Here is a 20,075-nt window from a genome sequence, read left to right on the forward strand (position 1 = left end):
AGGATTTCAAAAGGGCCAATAAATCGAGGGGACAACTTCCCACTCTTCCCAAATCTCATCAAATCCTGTCTAGGTGATATATTAAAAAAGACACTACAAAAAATTTAGTTTTTTCCGACGGCATAATGCCGTCGCTAATATTCTTAATGCCGTCTCAAAAAACTTTTAGCAACGACAAATGGCTTTTAGCGACGGCAAAGGAGGGGTCACAACAGAGGGCGTTGCTAAAACGTTCTAGCGACGACATGGTGCCGTCGGGTTGTTTTTTGCGACGGCAAATGTGGCATTTTGCGACAGCATTTTACTATTGCCTATAACATGTAAAAAAATTGAGATCTTTTGCGACGACAATGTTGTGCTGTCGCTAAAAGTTTTGTTTGAGACGGAAAAAAATGCTATCACGAAATGTTTTTTGTTGCGACGGCATTGTCTATGTGGCTAAAAAAAAAAAACATTTTAGTTCTAATGTTTTTTGCGACGGTGTGGTGCCATCGCCAAAAAAAAAAAATCCTACAATGAAATTATTAAAAATATTCAAATTACCTGTATTAAATGAAAAAAAAAGTTGAAAAAGAAACCAAATATTACATAATAATATAAAAATTCTTATATAGAAATAATAATTTCTCCATAATAAAAATATTCTTGCATTCATAACTACACATTAGCAAAATTAACCCACTACATAATATTCCATAATACATATATAATGTTTAAATACATACTGTTGTTCCTAATTTAAAATAACATAAACCAAAAACAAAAGTTTTCCTCATCATTCTCCGTAGGTAACAAAAACTAAAGTTAGTCGCATTCTTCACAGGCATGCATTCCACAAGAAGCAAACTTTTATTTAGGAAATATCTGAAAACAAAAAATAAAAATAATTAATGACAATATAATTATGTGTTAATATGTTAATTACAAAAAAACTTAAAAATTTAACAACTATACAATTACAAAGATAATTAAGTAAATAATTTTGCCTAGATCAAAATCAGGCTCTAACTCCCAAAACGGGAATCCGATTCGAGTCCCGTTTTCTCCCACAAGTCTCTCGTGCCAAGGCGGTCGTGTGTGCCAAGTTTCGTGCTAATCTGATACCATTTGGTGATTTTGGGGCGTCAATATCTCGAATTCTAAGTTTCTTAAGGAACTAGTTTGCCTAGACCGAAATCCAGCTCTAACTCCCAAACCGGGAACCTGATTCAAGTCCCGTCTTCTCCCACAAATCTCTCGTGCCAAGGCGGTAGTGTGTGCCAAGTTCGTGCTAATCCAACACCGTTTGGTGATTTTGGGGCGTCAACACCTCAAATTGTAAGTTTCTTAAGGAACTAGTTTGCCTAGACTGAAATCTGACTCTAACTCCCAAACTGGGAACTCGATTCGAGTCCCATCTTCTCCCATAAGTCTCTCATGCCTAGGTGGTCGTGTGTGCCAAGTTTCGTGCTAATCCGATACCGTTTGATGATTTTGGGATGTCAACACCTCTTATTCTAAGCTTCTTAAGGAATTAGTTTGCCTAGACCGAAATCCGGCTATAACTCCCAAACTGATAACCCGATTCGAGTCCCTTCTTCTCCCCAAGTCTATTGTGCCAAGGCGGTCGTGTGTGCCAAGTTTCAAGCATTCAAAAATTGTCTATATATTACAAACCATCCAAAAACTATATGTTTCTAAGTATCATATTAAGAAGTCATTTTGTGCCTCTGCATATTCAATATCACAAACTTGTACGCTAATCATGGAACAAAACATAACTCATAATAAAATGGTTCCAAAAAAACAAATGCAGCCAAATTCATCAAAGACTAAGGAACATCATGATATATGGTAAATTCAGGATCCAATCCGGTACCAATTACAAGTAAAATGTTTCAAAGAGAATCACAAAACATAATATGGGGATAATGTCTGCTGAGATAAAAGGTTGTACTTTGTTTAGAATTCAACGCTCCAGATCCACCTCTAGATGCAGAAATTTCACTAGTATTCACTTGTTCTTCTTCTTGGGCCTAAGCTGCAATACCGAATATGATATTAGAACCAATAAACCAAATACAGAAGAGCAAGGAGAACTACTTCAAATAATAACTCAAATTTGGTGTGTTTAGTAATCCACATTAGATTGTGAATCATAAATAAAATATTTAAAACTTGGCAAAACACATAGCAGTTAAATAATTAAAAAGTTAAATTAACAAGTAATTCAGAGCAAAGCAGAGTAAAAACCTGGTTGCTATAGCCACACTTCTTCTTCCGGCAGTTCACAGCCCTTGGATGAAGGCAAGCATAGCATCTAGGATGAGAGAGAGAAAAAAGGCTAATGAATATTGAACAAGTAAGAAAACAAGAGCATAACTAATTTACCAAGACAAATGGTCAAAAACAAAATTACCAAGGCAATATATACAAGCCAATAAACTGAGGAATGAAATAAGTAGAACCATTGATAGAAGAAGGTAGATTGACACAAAAAAAGAAGGCAGAAAGAGAGTGGAAAAGTAAACAGTCCAAAAAAATGTAACGGTTATTGCAGAATGTGGCAGATCTTGTAAATTGATCCGACACTTTAAACATGAAAGTCATAGTACCAGTAAAGTTGTTTAAACTCCACAAGGCACTGCTTAAACTTCAAATGATTCTATATCAAACGCAAAAAAGTGACAGAGATCAATGTATTCTATTACCATACAGTACTGTTGAAGGGGCAACTCTTAGGATAACCTAGTGATTGACATATGAAAACGGGCACATATAGGTCCAGTTTAGGTGTATGTTAAAATAATAATTCCAAATTTTGTATTTACTTGCAACAATAACTCCCTAGATTTAGACTTTTTTTCCTCCCATAAAATGAAAAGGCTAGACAGTCACCATCATAGTTTACCTTTTGGCCCTGTGGTCCTTAATTTGAATGAACCTTTACTTTATCTTATCAAAGAAACAAACAAGGAAAAAAGTATTGAAATGTACATTCATTTTGGGCCATCAGATCCAAACAGTTTTCAATGACCCGAATTATGATGAAAACTAGGGGTTGTTTGGGGTGTCCTAAATAAGTGTACTTTTTGTCTTTTTGGACTAAAAAATTGAGGAAGAAAATATGGATGTTTGGGTTAACTTTTTAACTTTTTATGGAAAAATGTGTAATAAAAAACTATAAAAATTGATTTGTAGGGAAAAATTAGGATTGGGAGTTGTGCAGCCGTAATTGTTGACTTTTGGTGAATAGTGTCAACTTTTTGAGTAACTTTTTAACTTTTTGATTTTTTTTACAATATGCCAAACTTGGCCTAAAACTAACTACACGAACAACTAGTATTGAAATTTCACTAGTGTTCACTTGATCTCTTTCTATTTTAGGTTTTTCATCAAGCATGTTTTTGTGGAAGAAGTATGAGATTAAGAATACACTTCCTGCAGTGGGCATCCACATATAAATTTTCACTTAAATCCAAGTTGATGTTTGTGGATAGTAACATCCAATTTTCACTTTCTATTCTGCCAGACTGTTAATATTATAATAGTAGATAATATATGTAGATATTATATTTAATAGATAATATCTGTAGATAGTTGTTGCATAGTTGTATGCTTTCTTTTCTTTTCCTTTTGCTAGTTGTTGCATAGTTGGTGCTAGCACAGAGATGCTTGCTTTTCCTTTCCTTTTGCTACCTTTCGGTGGCTTCATATCATTCTGTCTTGTAAACCATCTCCTATATAATGGAGGTTCCATTTGATTGCTAAATACATCAAAAACATACAGAGCTAAATAGCTCTCTCAATCTCTCTCAATTTTCTTATATGGTATCAGAGCACAGGTTTTCTGCCTAGCCTCTTCTGCCAACATATTTTTTTTTTCTACAGATTGCATTTCATCTGTATCCCTTTTTCGTCCATCTCTGAAATACATTTTTCACCACACCAGAGCCTTCGTCTCCTCCGGACGATTCTAACGCCACCAATTTCAGCCCCATCAGACGTTACACGCGCTCTCACGCGCCGCTTCTGTGACCGGCGCGTCGCCTGCCTCCGCCTTCCGCCACACACGCGCTCTACGCGTCCTCCACACTGTCCCGTGCTAATGTGCACCGCGCACTACCTTGCTAACGTGCGCCGCGTGTTTCTGACGTCAGCACACGTCAGCCCTCTCTGCTACCGTGCACTGCCTGCCTGTTTTTGCTAACGTGCGCCGCGCCTTTCTTGCTAACATGCGCCGCGCCCCTTTGCCTCTCATTTTTGTGCCTCTGTGGTCATATTTTGGGTCGTTTCACTCCTTTTCCCACTAATTTCGGCCTTCTGAATTCATTGGTAACCTCGATTTTTTCAGATTCTACCGCCATTGTGCTATTTTTCCCTCATGGATCGCCCGGATTCCTCTAATCACCCTATTTCCGTTATTCTTGACGGGACTAATTATGTCCTTTGGGCACAAGCCATGTCTGGCTTCCTCAAAGGCAAGAAACTTTGGCGTATCATTACTGGGGATGTGTGCAAACCAGTCCCAACAACCACGGAATCCGCTGCCACGGACTCCGCTGCCAAATATATCGACTGACTAGAAGATTGGGATAGTAAAAATTATCAGATCATCACCTGGCTTCGCAATACTTCTATTACATCCATCAGCCTTCAGTGTGGTAGGTTCCAACTTGAGTCTGCTTCCTCTCCAGCCAAGGCCATCTGGGATTTTTTGCAAGAACGCTATCAGACTACCGGTCTTGCTCACCAATATCAGCTTCTGAGTCATCTTCACCGTATGCGCCAAGAAAACACTCAGACCATTAATGATTTCCTCTCCCAAATGTATTATGTTTGGGATCAACTCGCTCTTTCTGAGCCTCCATGGCCTCATACTGAGGATGCTGCCTTGTTTACTACCTACCGTGACCAACAACGCTTGGTTCAGTTTCTCATGGCTCTCACTCCTCGTTTTGAGCCCGTCCGCGCATCTTTCCTACATCGCACTCCTTTACCCACTCTTGAGCAAGCCGTTTCTGAACTCCTGTCCGAGGAAACCAGGTTTGGTACTCTCCATCCACACCCTGTGGACTCTGTTCTTGCTACTCCCCAGATTCGGAGTTCTCCTTCACCACAGCGGTCCACTACCTGCAACTATTGTCACAACCGCAATCTTCCATCGACTCATCTTCTGGTTCATTGTCCCGTTCGTCTTTGTCGATTTTGCAACAAGACTGGCCCCGGTCATCTCCAACAAGATTGCTTCCGCAATCCTACCCGTGCCTCTCGCCATGGTCCTTCCACCGGGAATCTTTCCCGCAGCAACTCTCACCGTTCTGGGACTCCATTTAAAAACATGCCTGCTCCACGCACTGCTGCTGCCGCCTCCGAAGATTCACCTTCTTCTGTCCCTGTAGATCCTTCCACTCCGGTCTTCTCTCATACCGATGTTGAAGCCATGTTTCAACATTTTTGGCAGCATTCCGGTACTCCTCCATCTCCTGCTTTGTCTACCACCGCAGGTAACACTTCCTGGTACTTTGACTCCGCTTGTTATAATCACATGACCTTTGATCCTACTATTTTTACTCCTCTCTCTTCGACTTCTCATGTTCCTTCTATCCATACTGCTAATGGGTCTCTTCTGTCTGTAAGTCATGTTGGGTCTGTTTCCACCTCTCACTTATCTTTATCCCATGTATATCTTATGCCTGCTCTCACTTTAAATCTTATCTCCATTAGTCAATTATGTGAGCATGGTCTAACTGTTACCTTTTCCCATACTGGTTGTTTGGTGCAGGACCCTCGGACCGGGCAAACTCTTGGGATCGGCCGTAAGCAAGGATGTCTCTACGAACTTATCCATCTTCATGTTCCGGATTCCTCTCAAATCACTGCTCCTACCACTGCTACCACTGCTCCTCCTTTATCTCATTTTCAGCTTTGGCACTATCGTTTGGGCCATCTTTCTGTTGGTCGTTTGAAGTCTTTAATTTCTAGTGGTCATTTGGGTACTGTAAGTTCTGATGCTTTCAATTGTGTGTCCTGTCAACTTGCAAAACAACCTGCTTTGTCGTTTAATAAAAGTGATTCTGTTTCTCTTGCGCCCTTTGATCTCATTCATTATGATATTTGGGGACCCTCTCCTACTCCTACTATGGGAGGCGCACGTTATTTTGTTGTTTTTATAGATGATTTTTCTCGTTTTACATGGTTGTTTCTTATGAAAAATCGCTCTGAACTCAAACAACTTTATTACAATTTTGCTGCAATGGTTAAAACCCAATTTTCTAAAACTATCAAGATTTTTCGCTCCGACAATGCCATGGAATATAAAGATTTTGACTTTCTTTCTTTCCTTAGGAGTCATGGTACTCAACCTCATCGTTCCTGTCCAGGTACGTCCCAACAAAATGGCCGTGCTGAACGAAAACATCGGCATCTACTTGACACTACTCGAGCCCTCCTTCTCTTTTCCTCTTGTCCCGAAAATTTTTGGGGTGAAGCCGCTCTCACTGCTGCTTACACTATCAATTGTATCCCTACACCAGTCATTCATAATCACACTCCATATGAGCGTTTACATGGCACCCGTCCCCCTTACGACACCCTTAGGGTTTTTGGCTCTGCCTGTTTTGTTCTTCTCCAACCTCATGAACGTACCAAACTTGAACCTCGTTCTCGCCTTTGTTGCTTCTTGGGGTATGGTATTGAACATAAAGGGTATCGCTGTTGGGATCCTCTCTCCCAGCGTCTCCGTATCTCTCGTCATGTGGTCTTTTGGGAACACACAATGTTTTCCTCCCTCTCTCAATTCCGTTTATCCGTTCCCTCACCCTCTCTGTGTTTTACTAACCCTTCTGCAGATCTGTTTTCTGATGAGCTTCCTTCACTGCCCATGCCTGACTCTTTTGAGACTGCCTTGCCTACTGGTCTTTCTCAAGCACCTGCCAGCTCTGATGGTCCTGATCTTGCTCCCTCGGACTCCTCACCCCCTGTTGAGTCTCTTCCTGTGGCTCCTCCTCCTCCTGCTCGACCACACCGGGTAATCCAACCTTCTACTCGTCTTCGTGACTTTATTGTTGGTTCTACTGCTTTTTCTACTCATGAACCCACCTCCTATCGGGAGGCTCGCTCTAATCCTCTTTGGCAGCAAGCTATGACTGATGAATTACAGGCTTTAGACAAAACTCACACTTGGGACATTGTTGATCTTCCTCCTGGCAAGACTGCCATTGGCTGTAAATGGGTATACAAAATCAAAACCTGTTCTGATGGCTCTATTGAGCGCTATAAAGCTCGCCTTGTTGCTAAAGGCTTCAATCAAGAATATGGTATTGACTATGAGGAGACCTTTGCTCCTGTTGCTCGTCTCACCTCTGTTCGCAGCCTCATTGCAGTTGCTACTACCCGACACTGGGATCTTTATCAAATGGATGTGAAAAATGCCTTTCTTAATGGTGTTCTTCTTGAGGAGGTCTACATGCAACCTCCCCCTGGGTCTACTTATCCACCTCATAAAGTCTGCAAACTTCAACGTGCTTTATATGGTCTCAAACAAGCTCCCCGCGCTTGGTTTGCCAAGTTCAGCTCTACTATTCATGACTGTGGTTTCACCTCCAGCTCTTATGATACTGCACTGTTTATCCGCAAAACTGCTCAAGGGACCACCTTGCTTCTTCTTTATGTGGATGATATGATTATCACCGGTGATGATGTCAATGGTATTCTTCATCTTAAACAATTTCTTAGCCATCATTTCGAGATGAAAGACCTTGGTCCTCTCAGCTATTTCTTGGGTCTTGAAATCTTCCATGATTCCACGGGTTCTTTTCTCTCTCAGGCTAAGTACACATCTGATCTTCTCACCCGTGCTGGTCTTACCGATTGCAAGACTGCCTCAACTCCCCTGGAGCCTCAGAGTCGTCTTACCCCTCTTGATGGCACTCTTCTCTCTGATGCTACTCTATATCGTCAGCTGGTTGGCAGTCTTGTCTATCTCACTGTTACTCGTCCTGATATTGCCTATGCCGTCCATATTGTCAGCCAGTTTATGTCGGCTCCTCGTACCACACATTATGCTGCCTTAATTCGTATCATTCGCTATCTCAAAGGCACAATGTTTCATGGTCTTCATTATTCCGCCCGCTCCTCTCTCCAGCTTCGTGCTTTCTCTGATGCTGATTGGGCTGGCGATCCTACTGACCGCCGCTCTACTACTGGGTTTTGCTTTTTTTTGGGTGATTCTCTTATTTCTTGGCGCAGTAAGAAACAATCTCTTACTGCTCGTTCTAGTACCGAAGCCGAATACCGTGCCCTTGCTGATACTACTCAGGAGCTTCTCTGGCTTCGTTGGCTTCTTGCTGACATAGGTGTTACTCCCTCTGGCGCTACTGCCCTCTTTTGTGACAATCACAGTGCTCTTCAAATTGCTCACAATGATGTTTTTCATGATCGCACCAAGCACATTGAGATTGACTGTCATTTTATTCGGCAACACGTTACTCATGGTACTGTCCATCTCCATCCGATCTCTTCTGTTGATCAACATGCTGATATCTTCACCAAAGCTCATTCTCCTGGCCGCTTCATTGACCTTGTCTCCAAACTCAAGTTGGTTGATGTTTGTCCTCCTTGAGTTTGAGGGGGGATGTTAATATTATAATAGTAGATAATATATGTAGATATTATATTTAATAGATAATATCTGTAGATAGTTGTTGCATAGTTGTATGCTTTCTTTTCTTTTCCTTTTGCTAGTTGTTGCATAGTTGGTGCTAGCACAGAGATGCTTGCTTTTCCTTTCCTTTTGCTACCTTTCGGTGGCTTCATATCATTCTGTCTTGTAAACCATCTCCTATATAATGGAGGTTCCATTTGATTGCTAAATACATCAAAAACATACAGAGCTAAATTGCTCTCTCAATCTCTCTCAATTTTCTTATAATTTAAACATAGAACTTAAGAGTATATTTATATTTCAAGAAAGCTTTAATATGTATAGTACCAGGCTATGGAATTCAAAATCTAAAAAAACATTGATCTATATGCATATGAAGAGAGAGAAATAGAGCGTTTTCTTACCATGTGGATTCCAGTTTTCAGTTCTTTTGCAGTGTCCCTTGTTTCAGTTACTAAATGATCAGTAGAATTCATAATTTGCCTTATTCCAAGCCATATTCTAATGTGGCCATCTGCTGTATTATGGCGCTTCTCATACAGTTTCTTTTGAGACTGTACACTTAAAGTAAATGCATTATTTTATGCATTGATCAAATAATAAAATATTTCACGGATAGAAATCAAAATACAACAATTTGAAGACTTCCTTAAATGAAGAGTAACTTAATAAAAGTTTCCATTTGGGATTCCTTTTGTGTATGGGTTGTAAGTGCATGAGTTTATGAACTCATCAATTGGGTGCAGTTTTTTATTGCAAGTGTTTAAAATTTTTGTTCTTTAATTTTGTTTTGTCACCAAAAAGATCATGATAAAATCTGAGGGGGCACCCACAGGATGGCATCATAAGGAGTCAAACAAAATAGTTTTCTGGTGAGAGTAACAACACCAGACTATTTTCCTTTGGCATTTAAAAAAAAAAAAAAAAAAAATCACACCTATTACCTTCCATGAGGCGTCATGGAGCATCTGATAGGAACGGGGCAACTTTTTTTTGAAACATCAAGCTGCTCATATCTCTCACTGCCATAGCCTCTGTTTCAACAGCTTTCTGGCAATTTAAAATTGACCTTTTTAGTTACACTGACAGTAGTTTTAAATGGTGGACATACACACAGAGGAAACTGCTAAACAGTTTCTCTTCATTTACACCATATCATACAACAAAAACTTAACAACTCATGGGCAAATCAAGTGTTTTTCAACATAACATTCAATTCACTAATACTTTGTTATAAGGCCAAAATCAGTCTTAAAACAGATGAAATCAATGGTCATCCTTTATTTTACCATATGGAATGAGGAACGATAACCAATAAATAGATTAAGGATCATCACACTCTGGACCAGGACTTTTCTATATATGAAGCCAATAGAAGTTTTTATTTTTTAATTTTCTTCTTCATTTGTGTTTTTATTTATTTATTTATTTTTTGTCCTTTTTTTTATGGGGGTGGGGGGTGGGATGGAGTGAAGTTGGTTGAACTCTCTTGTTAAGCTTTAGAAATTCAGCCCGATCAGAACTGTGTTCTGGGGAAATCAAAAGCCAAAGACAAAGCATTTACGACCTTCAGAACTTGGTCAGAAATCACAATTAGGAACTTTGCCATTTTTCCTGTAAATCATAAAGCATTATAACGTAGCGGATAAAATATCAGAATCATACCTTTTAGCGAAGAACCTCGTGGGTAAATCACGTGCTTCCTGAATCTGATCAATCAACCCAGCAATGGAGTGATATTACAGAATGAATATCACCCACACAAATCACAGTGCAAAATGGCTTGATTGTTGTTTAATGGGAGAGAGTCAGAGAAAGAATCTGGGAAAAAAGGTTATGGGTAAAAACCACATAATGTATCTGTGATATCGATATATTATCTCCATCATATCAGATGTATATAATATATAACAACCAACATCTATATATCCATCTATCCATATCAGTTGATATGATAGATATAGATAACCTGAGTGGTTATCCAAATAAGTTTTGAATTCAAAATTCAAACTTACATGGATAAGGTTCAAAAGGTTCAAAGGATCATGCCACATGGGCGTCCAATTTCTAACATCTCTCACTCGCACATGAGTTGGCATGACACTGCCACATCTCTATCTTAATCTCCCCAAAAAATGAACAATCTCATACTAGCCACTGCACCGTGCGACTGCTGAGAACACCTGCATGTGGGAGCTCTATACTAGAAACTCAAAATGAGCCAGTATAGAGACATCAACTCAAAAAGAGCAGAAATAGTGTCTCATATACCCCAGACCCATCTAATTACACCGGTCCAAAAAACATCTCTAATCCCTCAAAAAGAGCATGTTTGACCCTCTCAATTCTTACAATATATTCACACTCAATCAGCCTCTCATACAGAGCGATGTGAGTTGCTGGCAGTGAATATACAACAGTAGTGTAATATTAGATGATCTTCCCTTTGCCCTCATGCCATTTAGTTTAGGATTGACCGCTTTCCTAGTGATGTCCCGTAAGGCCGAATCGTACGTGACCGCAGGCAACATACCAAAGTAGCAGAACATCAACCTCTTACCTTATGACATAGTCAAAAGTCACAAAAGGGTACATAAATGAAACTCATATCAATAATGACACGTAAGACTCATATGGTGAGGAAACAGGGATCCATTCTCTCATCTCATTACTCGGTCGCCAAGCACATATAGTATGAATACATGCTACGGTGGAGTAACTCTTCCAAAAGAGTGACGTCATACTCGATACGCCGTACAGATATTAGTCTAGTCGCTTTCTAGCGCCTAACCCGAATTCTCTATTTTCTCGCCTTCTAGGCGCCAAATGAGATCTCGCATCTGGTTAATCATAACAGGCACAACATGGAAAGTGGGTACTAACATCCATGTTTGGTCCATAACATGGCCTCATCTTCGTTGTAACCAAGGCGACATACATAGTGGATTATTTAAGCCTCTCTTGGCTCCAAATAAAAATAAACCACTAGTCTCATCCTTGCTCGCTCCCAAGCGCCAAGGGCGATTGCTCGTGTGAGTGAGCCAATCTTGCCTACTAACATCATCATCTGCTAATCACTATGACACAAACCATAATGGTGTCAACATCCCATCATCTCACAACAAATAAGTGATCGATCTAAAAAAAAATATGACCACAACTTGCGAAATTCTAGATTCCAAACATAAGCCTTATCAGCACCTCTTGCGATAAGTATATACAGCGGAATCCACCATGTGCGCCCCACATGAAGTGATTCAAGATCACAATTCTAGATTCCAAACATAAGCCTTATCAGCACCTCTTGCGATAAGTATATAAAACAGAATCCACCATGTGCGCCTCACATGAAGTGATTTAAGATCACTACCTCTTGCGCAATAACCTCTCTAAAGATATTTTGGTGACCAATTTGCGTTCATTCTTAATGCGCCCAACTAGCGCAGATGCGCCCAACTAGCGCATTGAATCTTACAAGGAGCAAATTAATATACTACTAGTAAAGCATTTTATCCACAGTCTAATGAGCAAGGTCAATGTCTAAACAACTCAGTTGACCATTTACCAAAGATAACACTTATCATGCCGAATACGTCCACATAGCGTACTTTAGGCTCCCACAACAAAGAAAAGATCAAGGAATATAGGTCACTTGTTTCTCCCAAAGACAATCCGAGGATTCACTCAATAGCTAAGGCTCTGGCTTTTACTGATAGGTAAGTCAATAGGTTTGCAATTTTTCATCCAGAATCATTCTAGGATATTCCTTATGTAAGTCATCGAAGACAAATCGAGAATTTTTCCAAAACAATCCCTAAGGATCGTACATCCGAGCATATAAATTACATCACCCATGTCCATCATATCTAAAATAGAGGACTGCCCACCCTAGGTGGCGACAACCTTATAAATTCCTGGCTCATAATGACTAAGTAAGGAAAAAATTCTTTTGGACCATTGATCATGCCTCAGTGGTCTTCATCGATCATCGTTACCCGATCATGGCTTAACAAAATCTAAGAACCACTATTTGGATAACTATTTTAGGCTGTAAAAGATTTATTGGAACTAGCAACCTTTTTGCGCTCCTAACTTTTCACCATAAAAGCAGAAGATAAATCCCTACGGATCTACTTATCCAATTCTCCAACAAGAAGTTATGTCACAATGTCCACAAATCAATGTTCCGAACTTATGTCAATCATAGTTTAAGTCGAAATAACCTCACTCCCCAGGAGGAAGTCTTCTCATGGTCTACACTTTCCTCAATGATGCGACTTTTCGGTATCTAGCGAGCCTTATGCCACAACAATAACTATCCAAATTACGCATAACTTTAGAACAGTTTCGCGTCATAATGGAAAGTCAACCATATTATAGAAATGGTTAATCCTCAAAGACTTTGTCTTAAACTGCGCAATATTAATCCACTTTCTAAAAACAGGGGACTAGAGCCTTTGGCATTATCGTAGGCTCTTTATCATCTTGCGGAGCAATCATGAATGTTTCCCTCTTAATCACCCAGTGATGACGTGAAAAAATTTCACAATTGCTACCACGCAACTAAGAATGTTGAGTATTCTTCTCTAACGGATTAATCCATTAGTAGGCACATCGCTCCTACTGTCCCTAGGATATTGGAAATTTCTTTCCATTCTCAATTAGGCTACATAAAGCGCTATGCTTAGAATTCTCTATCTTATAGAGTTCCAAAAACCTCTATTCACGTCACCTTTACTAAGAAAAATTTATGTGACTTAGTTACACTCCCACAAAGCTGCTTACCTATATGCACATGACTCGAAGGGTTTACATGACCGCATACAATAATGCGCCACACAACCCTATGTGTTTACAAGACAGCATACAATAATGCGCCATAGAACTCTAGGTCTTAACTTCGCAACCTTATGAGAAGTAAAAATAAAGATAAGCTGCTTAATGGTTATAGATCGCCCATAGATGGCTCTCCACTAACCCATTACATAAATGGAGTGTAAAAATTTGATATGGAGGGCATTTAGTTAGGGATATAGGCAACAAACTAAAGTGCAATTCCCAATTGGGAAACATTTTGCGCCATTATCCACCTAACATTAACAATACTTAATTCCTTATCTCTACTACACCATTGTTTTGTTGAGTATTAGGAATAATCAATTTTCTAAGCATCCATTTCTCTTCACAGAGTTTTCTAAAATAACTCAAATAGATACTCGCCACCTTGGTCAAAACTAAAAACACAAAATCTGTTATCTAATTGATCTCAACCTCATATGTGCAATGTGAAAAATCATCTCAAAACTTTTGACTTATGAGAGATCAAATAGTCTTGACTCAGATGCGTATCGTAATCTATAAATGTGTCGAGATTGAGGCTTAGCTATCATACCCTTACACATATCTAGTCACAAATATCATAGTGGACTAAATGCGCCAAAACAAATGACCTTCTACGGCTTTCCTACTTACTTGTGCGCACCCATTACGAACAAAATTACACATTCACATGAGAGTAGGATGTCATAAGCGAGTGGGCCCGAGAAGGCCTACTCAAACCATCGTGTCATCATCTCATTAATGTGATTAAGTATAATAAGCCACTGGTTCATGACCAATGTCATAAACTAATTCCAATCATCTTAATGTGTGAGTTTTCGAAGACAAGTTTTAAAGGTTTAGACCCAACTAGGTAATGACTCACGACTAATTCATATTCCCTAGATCATAAAAGGATGTCATGGAGATATCAAGTGTGCCTAAGTCGCAAATTTAACTAGTAAGTGCTAATCTCCTGCACCTTCAAGTCAATTTTATTCTCCATACACTTTACTGCATCTAGTTGAAAGATGACGATACTCCTCTTGCCATATCTATTTCTCATTTCATAGTTACTTGCAATCAATTCTACTATCCACAAGAAGGAGAGAATAAGCTATCAACTATGACAGCTCCTGAAGTAACTTAAGCGCGAATTAGGCTAAAGAGTCTAATTCAACACAATGCTCTCACGAGCCATGCGTCAAATTCTTAGAGTCATAACAACCTTGTCGGCCTTGACCTTTTCATTATTATGTTGCAACGTTTGCGCTTAGTGGTAAACGTTATTAAAAAACGTTAGCCTAGCTAAGGAATCATACAAAGAAGCCCCTCCTCATGTCTCACACTCAAGTGTGGAAACAGTAAGTGTCCAGACTTAGACAAGTTGGTAATGCTAATAGATTTTGTAGCCATTAAGCGCTAATTTTTTCACTTAGTGTTAATAGATTTTGCAGCTTCTAAGCGCTAATTTTTTCACATAGTGTTAATAGTTTTTGCAGCTTCTAAGCGCTAATCTTTTCACTTAGTGTTAATAGATTTTGTAGTTTCCAAGCGCTAATCTTTTCACTTCACGTGATATTTCAATGCACACTATTATAGTGCATGAAATTTTGCTCCATCCACTGCCAATAATTGGGTAGAGAGCAAAACACTGCTCATACTGGCTACTCGTCTTACACTTAATGACTACTTTATGTAAGCTCGCATTTCTTGGATGACGTGACTCTTGAATGTTACTTCATCCAATGATGTAACATTATTTACAAGTCAAATTACAAAGTCAATCCGCACAGTTCAATAGTCAAGATCATATACAGATCTATTGAGGGCTTACTAATTTCATAACTCCAAAACTCGCCAACCAAAACTACGTATCATGCCGCTAACCATAGCGTACACATTAGTTTTTATTATGCCAAACAAGGCAACAAAACCACGGCAACTTTGAGTCATGTTTCCTTACTTTGGCTCAATTAAGGTTTGACCTAAAGTCTCCAAGACTTTTTCTCATCTAAAGAATGGGATTACATTGTTCACATTTGAACATCTTTACTAAGTCTAGGTCAACCAATTAACTTCCATAAGCTAAGTCAATTTAGAGAGAAATTCGCATTGGGATTAATTTGATTAGCATAATATAATTTTGCCACAAAAATCTAAATTAAATAATGACAATATTACACAAGTCGCAAGATCGAAAATCCGCTATGCTCGTAATCATCTCTTGCGCCACAGGTGACAATTATCCAAAATTTAATTTAATTTATGCGTAAAATATTGGTTTTCGGGAGTTAATCTACAAAGATTTCTCTCAACCGAATAACCTCCCACTGACTATGGCATGCCTAAAAGCATGATAAAAAATTCTAATTCCATACAATAGCATCATAATGTAGATTCACAACCAACTCATGCTATATCACAATTAATAATGGAATTTAAACAAATAACAATTAATCATGCTATTCTAATTACAACATATTAGAAACTCTAGGCAAAAAATAATAATATGCTTTATTTAATATTCAAATTATGTCATAACAGAAACTATATCACTTCTGAAATTTTCTAGAATTTTCTGCTATTTTCTGGAATTTTAAATAACTAATAAACACACATAAAATTAGAAATAAATATTACAGAATCTGGTAAAATGAAATAACTAGACCAGTAAATAGTAAACTACAACAATAGTCTACAATAAAAAATTCAGCCCCAGAAACTTAATCATGCAACACCAGATGCATTTTAAACCAGAAATAATGAATTATTATTTCAGGAAAAATATTTTTTTATTTTCATAAAATTTCAAAATTTTACAGAATATAGAAAATTTAATTCTAAGTCTAATGGTCCCAACCACGCTTAAAACAAAGCTATAACGAATTAATTATGACCATTTAACGCGATTCAGAATTAAAAACAAAACAAACAGAGCCTTAACTTCAGCAGCCAAGCCGGGGGAGAAAAACGGCGCGGCTTAGCGTGTGGCTCAAAGACGGCTTAGCACGCGGCTCAATGAGCGGCTCAGAAACGGCTTAGCGGCGGCTCAGCGAGTGGCTCACAAGCGGCTCAGCGAGCAGCTCACACGCGGCTCAGCACACGGGGCGCGTGCGTGGCGCGGACGGCGCGCGCTTGGAAAGCGCCGCTGACACACGCTTGACGACGCGTAGAAGCACATCTGAATCGCGTCTGCCGCGTGGAGGCGCGTGCAAGGGCGTGACAACGCGTGGAGGCGCGTGGACGCCTCCCACGGCGTCAGGTGTCGCGTGAGGCCCACGCTCTGCTTTCCAGGGTGTTTTCTGGTTCGATTTTTGTACTGGCAGACTCCATTTTTCACAATAAAAACATTTATGGCATTAAAAATAACATTTAATGAACATAAAAATGAAGACATCTTCCTCCTTTATTAATATTCATGCATATATCATGTATATATATTTATATAAAAAATATACACATGATTAGAGAAAACACAAAATACCCATTAAGGCTCTGATACCAATGTAAATTATAAAGCATTATAACGCAGCGGATAAAATATCAGAATCATACCTTTTAGCGAAGAACCTCGTGGGTAAATCACGTGCTTCCTAAATCTGATCAATCAACCCAGCAATGGAGTGATATTACAGAATAAATATCACCTACACAAATCACAGTGTAAAATGGCTTGATTGCTGTTTAATGGGAGAGAGTCAGAGAAGGAGTCTGGGAAAAAGGTTATGGGTAAAAACCACATAACGTATCTGTGATATCGATATATTATCTCCATCATATCAGATGTATATAATATATAACATTCAACATCTATCTATCCATCTATCCATATCAGTTGATATGATAGATATAGATAACCTGAGTGGTTATCCAAATAAGTTTTGAATTCAAAATTCAAACTTACATGGATAAGGTTCAAAAGGTTCAGGTTTCAAAAGGTTCAAAGGGTCATGCCACTTGGGCGCTCAATTTCTAACATTTCCATTTTATTCCTGATCTTTTCTTTTCTTTTTCTTTTTATTATTATTAGAGGGAAAGAAAGAATAGAAATGGTTTTAAGCCCGCATCCGGTTGCAGGTTGCCCAAAAAAAATGATGTGAAGTCAATGTCAAACCCAAAATTCGTTAGAAAAACATAAGTTATCTCGTTAGTACTTATTGCCCATTTCAGTTCATGAGAAATTCAGTGTGGGTTCAATACCAAGGCAAAATCGAATTAGAGTGTAGCATTAGCAGTAAGTAAGATGTAAAAACTGAAATAAATATTGTGTTTGAATGATGAATTTGTGGAGAGAAAGAGGGTTTAGGGAAATGAATGGAAATTGGGATTTTAGAAAACGATTAAGGCAAAATGGAATCTGCAAATAATAAGAAGACAAGGAAATACCATACCAATGAGATTGGCCAACGTCATGATGAGTTTCGGTTTCAGAAATAGAATTACGATCTCCCGCTCCAATCGAATCACATTTTTGTTCTTCTTCTCCTCCTCCATTGGGCGATTATGAACTACATACATACCAGTTTGTAATCGAGCTCGAATACATCTAGGGTTTCGTCGTCGCAGTAGGGGGTTGGGCGTTATCGAATTGGTTGTTTAAGTTGGAGATGATGGTAGAGACGAAGGCGGTTAAGTCGATGGCAGTAAGTGTAGGATCTCTTAAGAGAGAGTGACACCTAGAGGGTTAAAATCAGGGCTCCGAGATAAAAAAGAATAGGAGAGAGAGGTATGGGACTTATTGGGAGGTGGTGATGGTTGCTCGACGCCGTCGTCTGCTACTACTCGATGTCGTCTCACGCTGTCGCTGCCGTCGCTCGACGCCACTGTTTGCCACTGCTCACAATTGTGCGCGAGAGAGAGATTCATAAGAAAAGATGGGTTGGTTCAAAAGATTAGGGATTTGAGATTGGGGATTTTTGGTTGAGGGTGGAAAAACAAGCGCGAATTAGGTTTTGGGTTTTTTTTTTTTTTTTTTTTTTTTTTTTTTTTTTTTAGCGACGTCAAGTTTCACTGTCACAAATAAAAATTTAAGGCAGTGTTTGGTAACGTTTACGTTTTTGGTTTATGTTTACAAAAAATTTATAAACTAAAGAAAAATTGTAGAGAGAGAGAGATATGTTTAGAAATGAATGAAAAAGGGGCAAATGATTAATGCATAGCTGAAATGAACAAAAAACGAGGCAGATCATGCGTCTGGCCGCACGTGCAGAGCCCCTAGCTGCATGTGTGGAGCCCTTCACCGTATGTGCGGAGCCCCTCGTCGCACGTGCGGAGCCCCTTCCCACACATGCGGAATTTTCCCACCACACGTGCAATTAATGTAGAATCAACACATCGACCCAGCTCCCTCTCGCACGTGCGGCCATCCCTCCCGCACGTGCGGCCTAAGCCCTCGCACGTGCGGTCCCACCTAACTCAGCTCGAACCTTTTTGAGGTGATCCCGATCCCCTCAATTTCGTCCTTACGCCCAACGTTCAAAACATTTAAATCGACCTAACGTTGAGTAGATTAAACAAGTCCGAACTCTCAAGCATCAATGCGACGCAAACCATCAAGGTGCCGAATAAAATAAATAAATAAATAAATAAAATAGGTCCAAAAGGCACGTTCAAGTTGGATCCAAGACCCGGGACATCACAACCTCCCCACCTTAGGAAATTTCGTCCCTGAAATTAAACAAATGCTGAATTAAAAGCCAAAACTTCATGAAGAAAACACAATACCAAAGAGGACCTCCCAATCAACCAAGGGAACATGACACTAACTCTAGGCTACATCCAAACTTGGAATACCTTCCCGACTCTGGGTCTGACATCTCAGAGCTCCAAGGACACCCAAATTAACAAAAACTCAAAGAAGTGATCACATACGTCTCCTTGACCCATACCACTCGCTGGGTCTATGAGACAAGAACAACAACTCGTATACCTAAGTCATCCTCCAAAAGACAACCACCACAGCATGTCCAAACACTCCTGAATGTTTAACACCCCAACATGGAGGAGAATAAAGTTTTCACTACTGGACCTTTGGTTAACTCACTCAAAAGGAAAGGATTATAACAAAACCTGACCCAAGGCAAAACTCCGGCCTAACAAGCCCTTACAATGCCAATCGACCCACATAACCGAACATACAGACCCAAGATTAGCAACTCAAATAAAGTTGTTACACCATCCCAACCATAAAGGTATAATAACTAACAACTCAGCTTTTTTTAAATAAAAAAACATTTCATCATTTTCTCGATTCTTGGTAAGAATCATTTCTTTGCATGTAACACATTTTCCTAAAGGTGCTCAAAACTCACACCGGTCACAAGCCAAAAATACATTTTTTGCCTTTCAAGCAAGACCCAAATTTTATTCATTTCCAATTCTGTTCCAATATAACATCCGATAAGTCTCTACCGTCACCCAATAATGCCCATCACTCAGATGGTGATGCCACAACCAACATCAACATAACATTTCCACAATAATAATTAACAAAGATAACAACTGTGCCGTCAACACAAAATACCACTATCACGCAATTTCATTCGGTCATGATCATTATTATTACCAACGCAAGTTATCATCCACACAAGGTAACGAAACGGTCACATAA

General features: G+C 39.3%; 1 long non-coding RNA gene across 2 annotated transcripts; it reads right to left on the reverse strand.

Moving 5' to 3' along the window:
- Window positions 1–586: 586 nt before the first annotated feature.
- LOC114289593 (uncharacterized) lies at window positions 587–18,442 on the reverse strand. 2 transcript variants are annotated; one of them, XR_014339422.1, is made up of 6 exons: window positions 17,857–18,442; window positions 9,589–9,694; window positions 9,049–9,198; window positions 2,233–2,299; window positions 1,937–2,020; window positions 587–864 (listed from the first exon to the last, which is right to left on the reverse strand). It is a non-coding gene; the product is annotated as an uncharacterized LOC114289593 (long non-coding RNA). The 2 variants fall into 2 exon arrangements; XR_003638649.2 differs by lacking the exons at window positions 9,049–9,198; window positions 9,589–9,694 and having other exon boundaries at window positions 17,857–18,373.
- Window positions 18,443–20,075: the final 1,633 nt, after the last annotated feature.

The sequence above is a fragment of the Camellia sinensis genome, chromosome 9 (genome assembly GCF_055761805.1).
Source record: "Camellia sinensis isolate YWXY chromosome 9, ASM5576180v1, whole genome shotgun sequence".
Classification (NCBI taxonomy): Eukaryota; Viridiplantae; Streptophyta; class Magnoliopsida; order Ericales; family Theaceae; genus Camellia; species Camellia sinensis.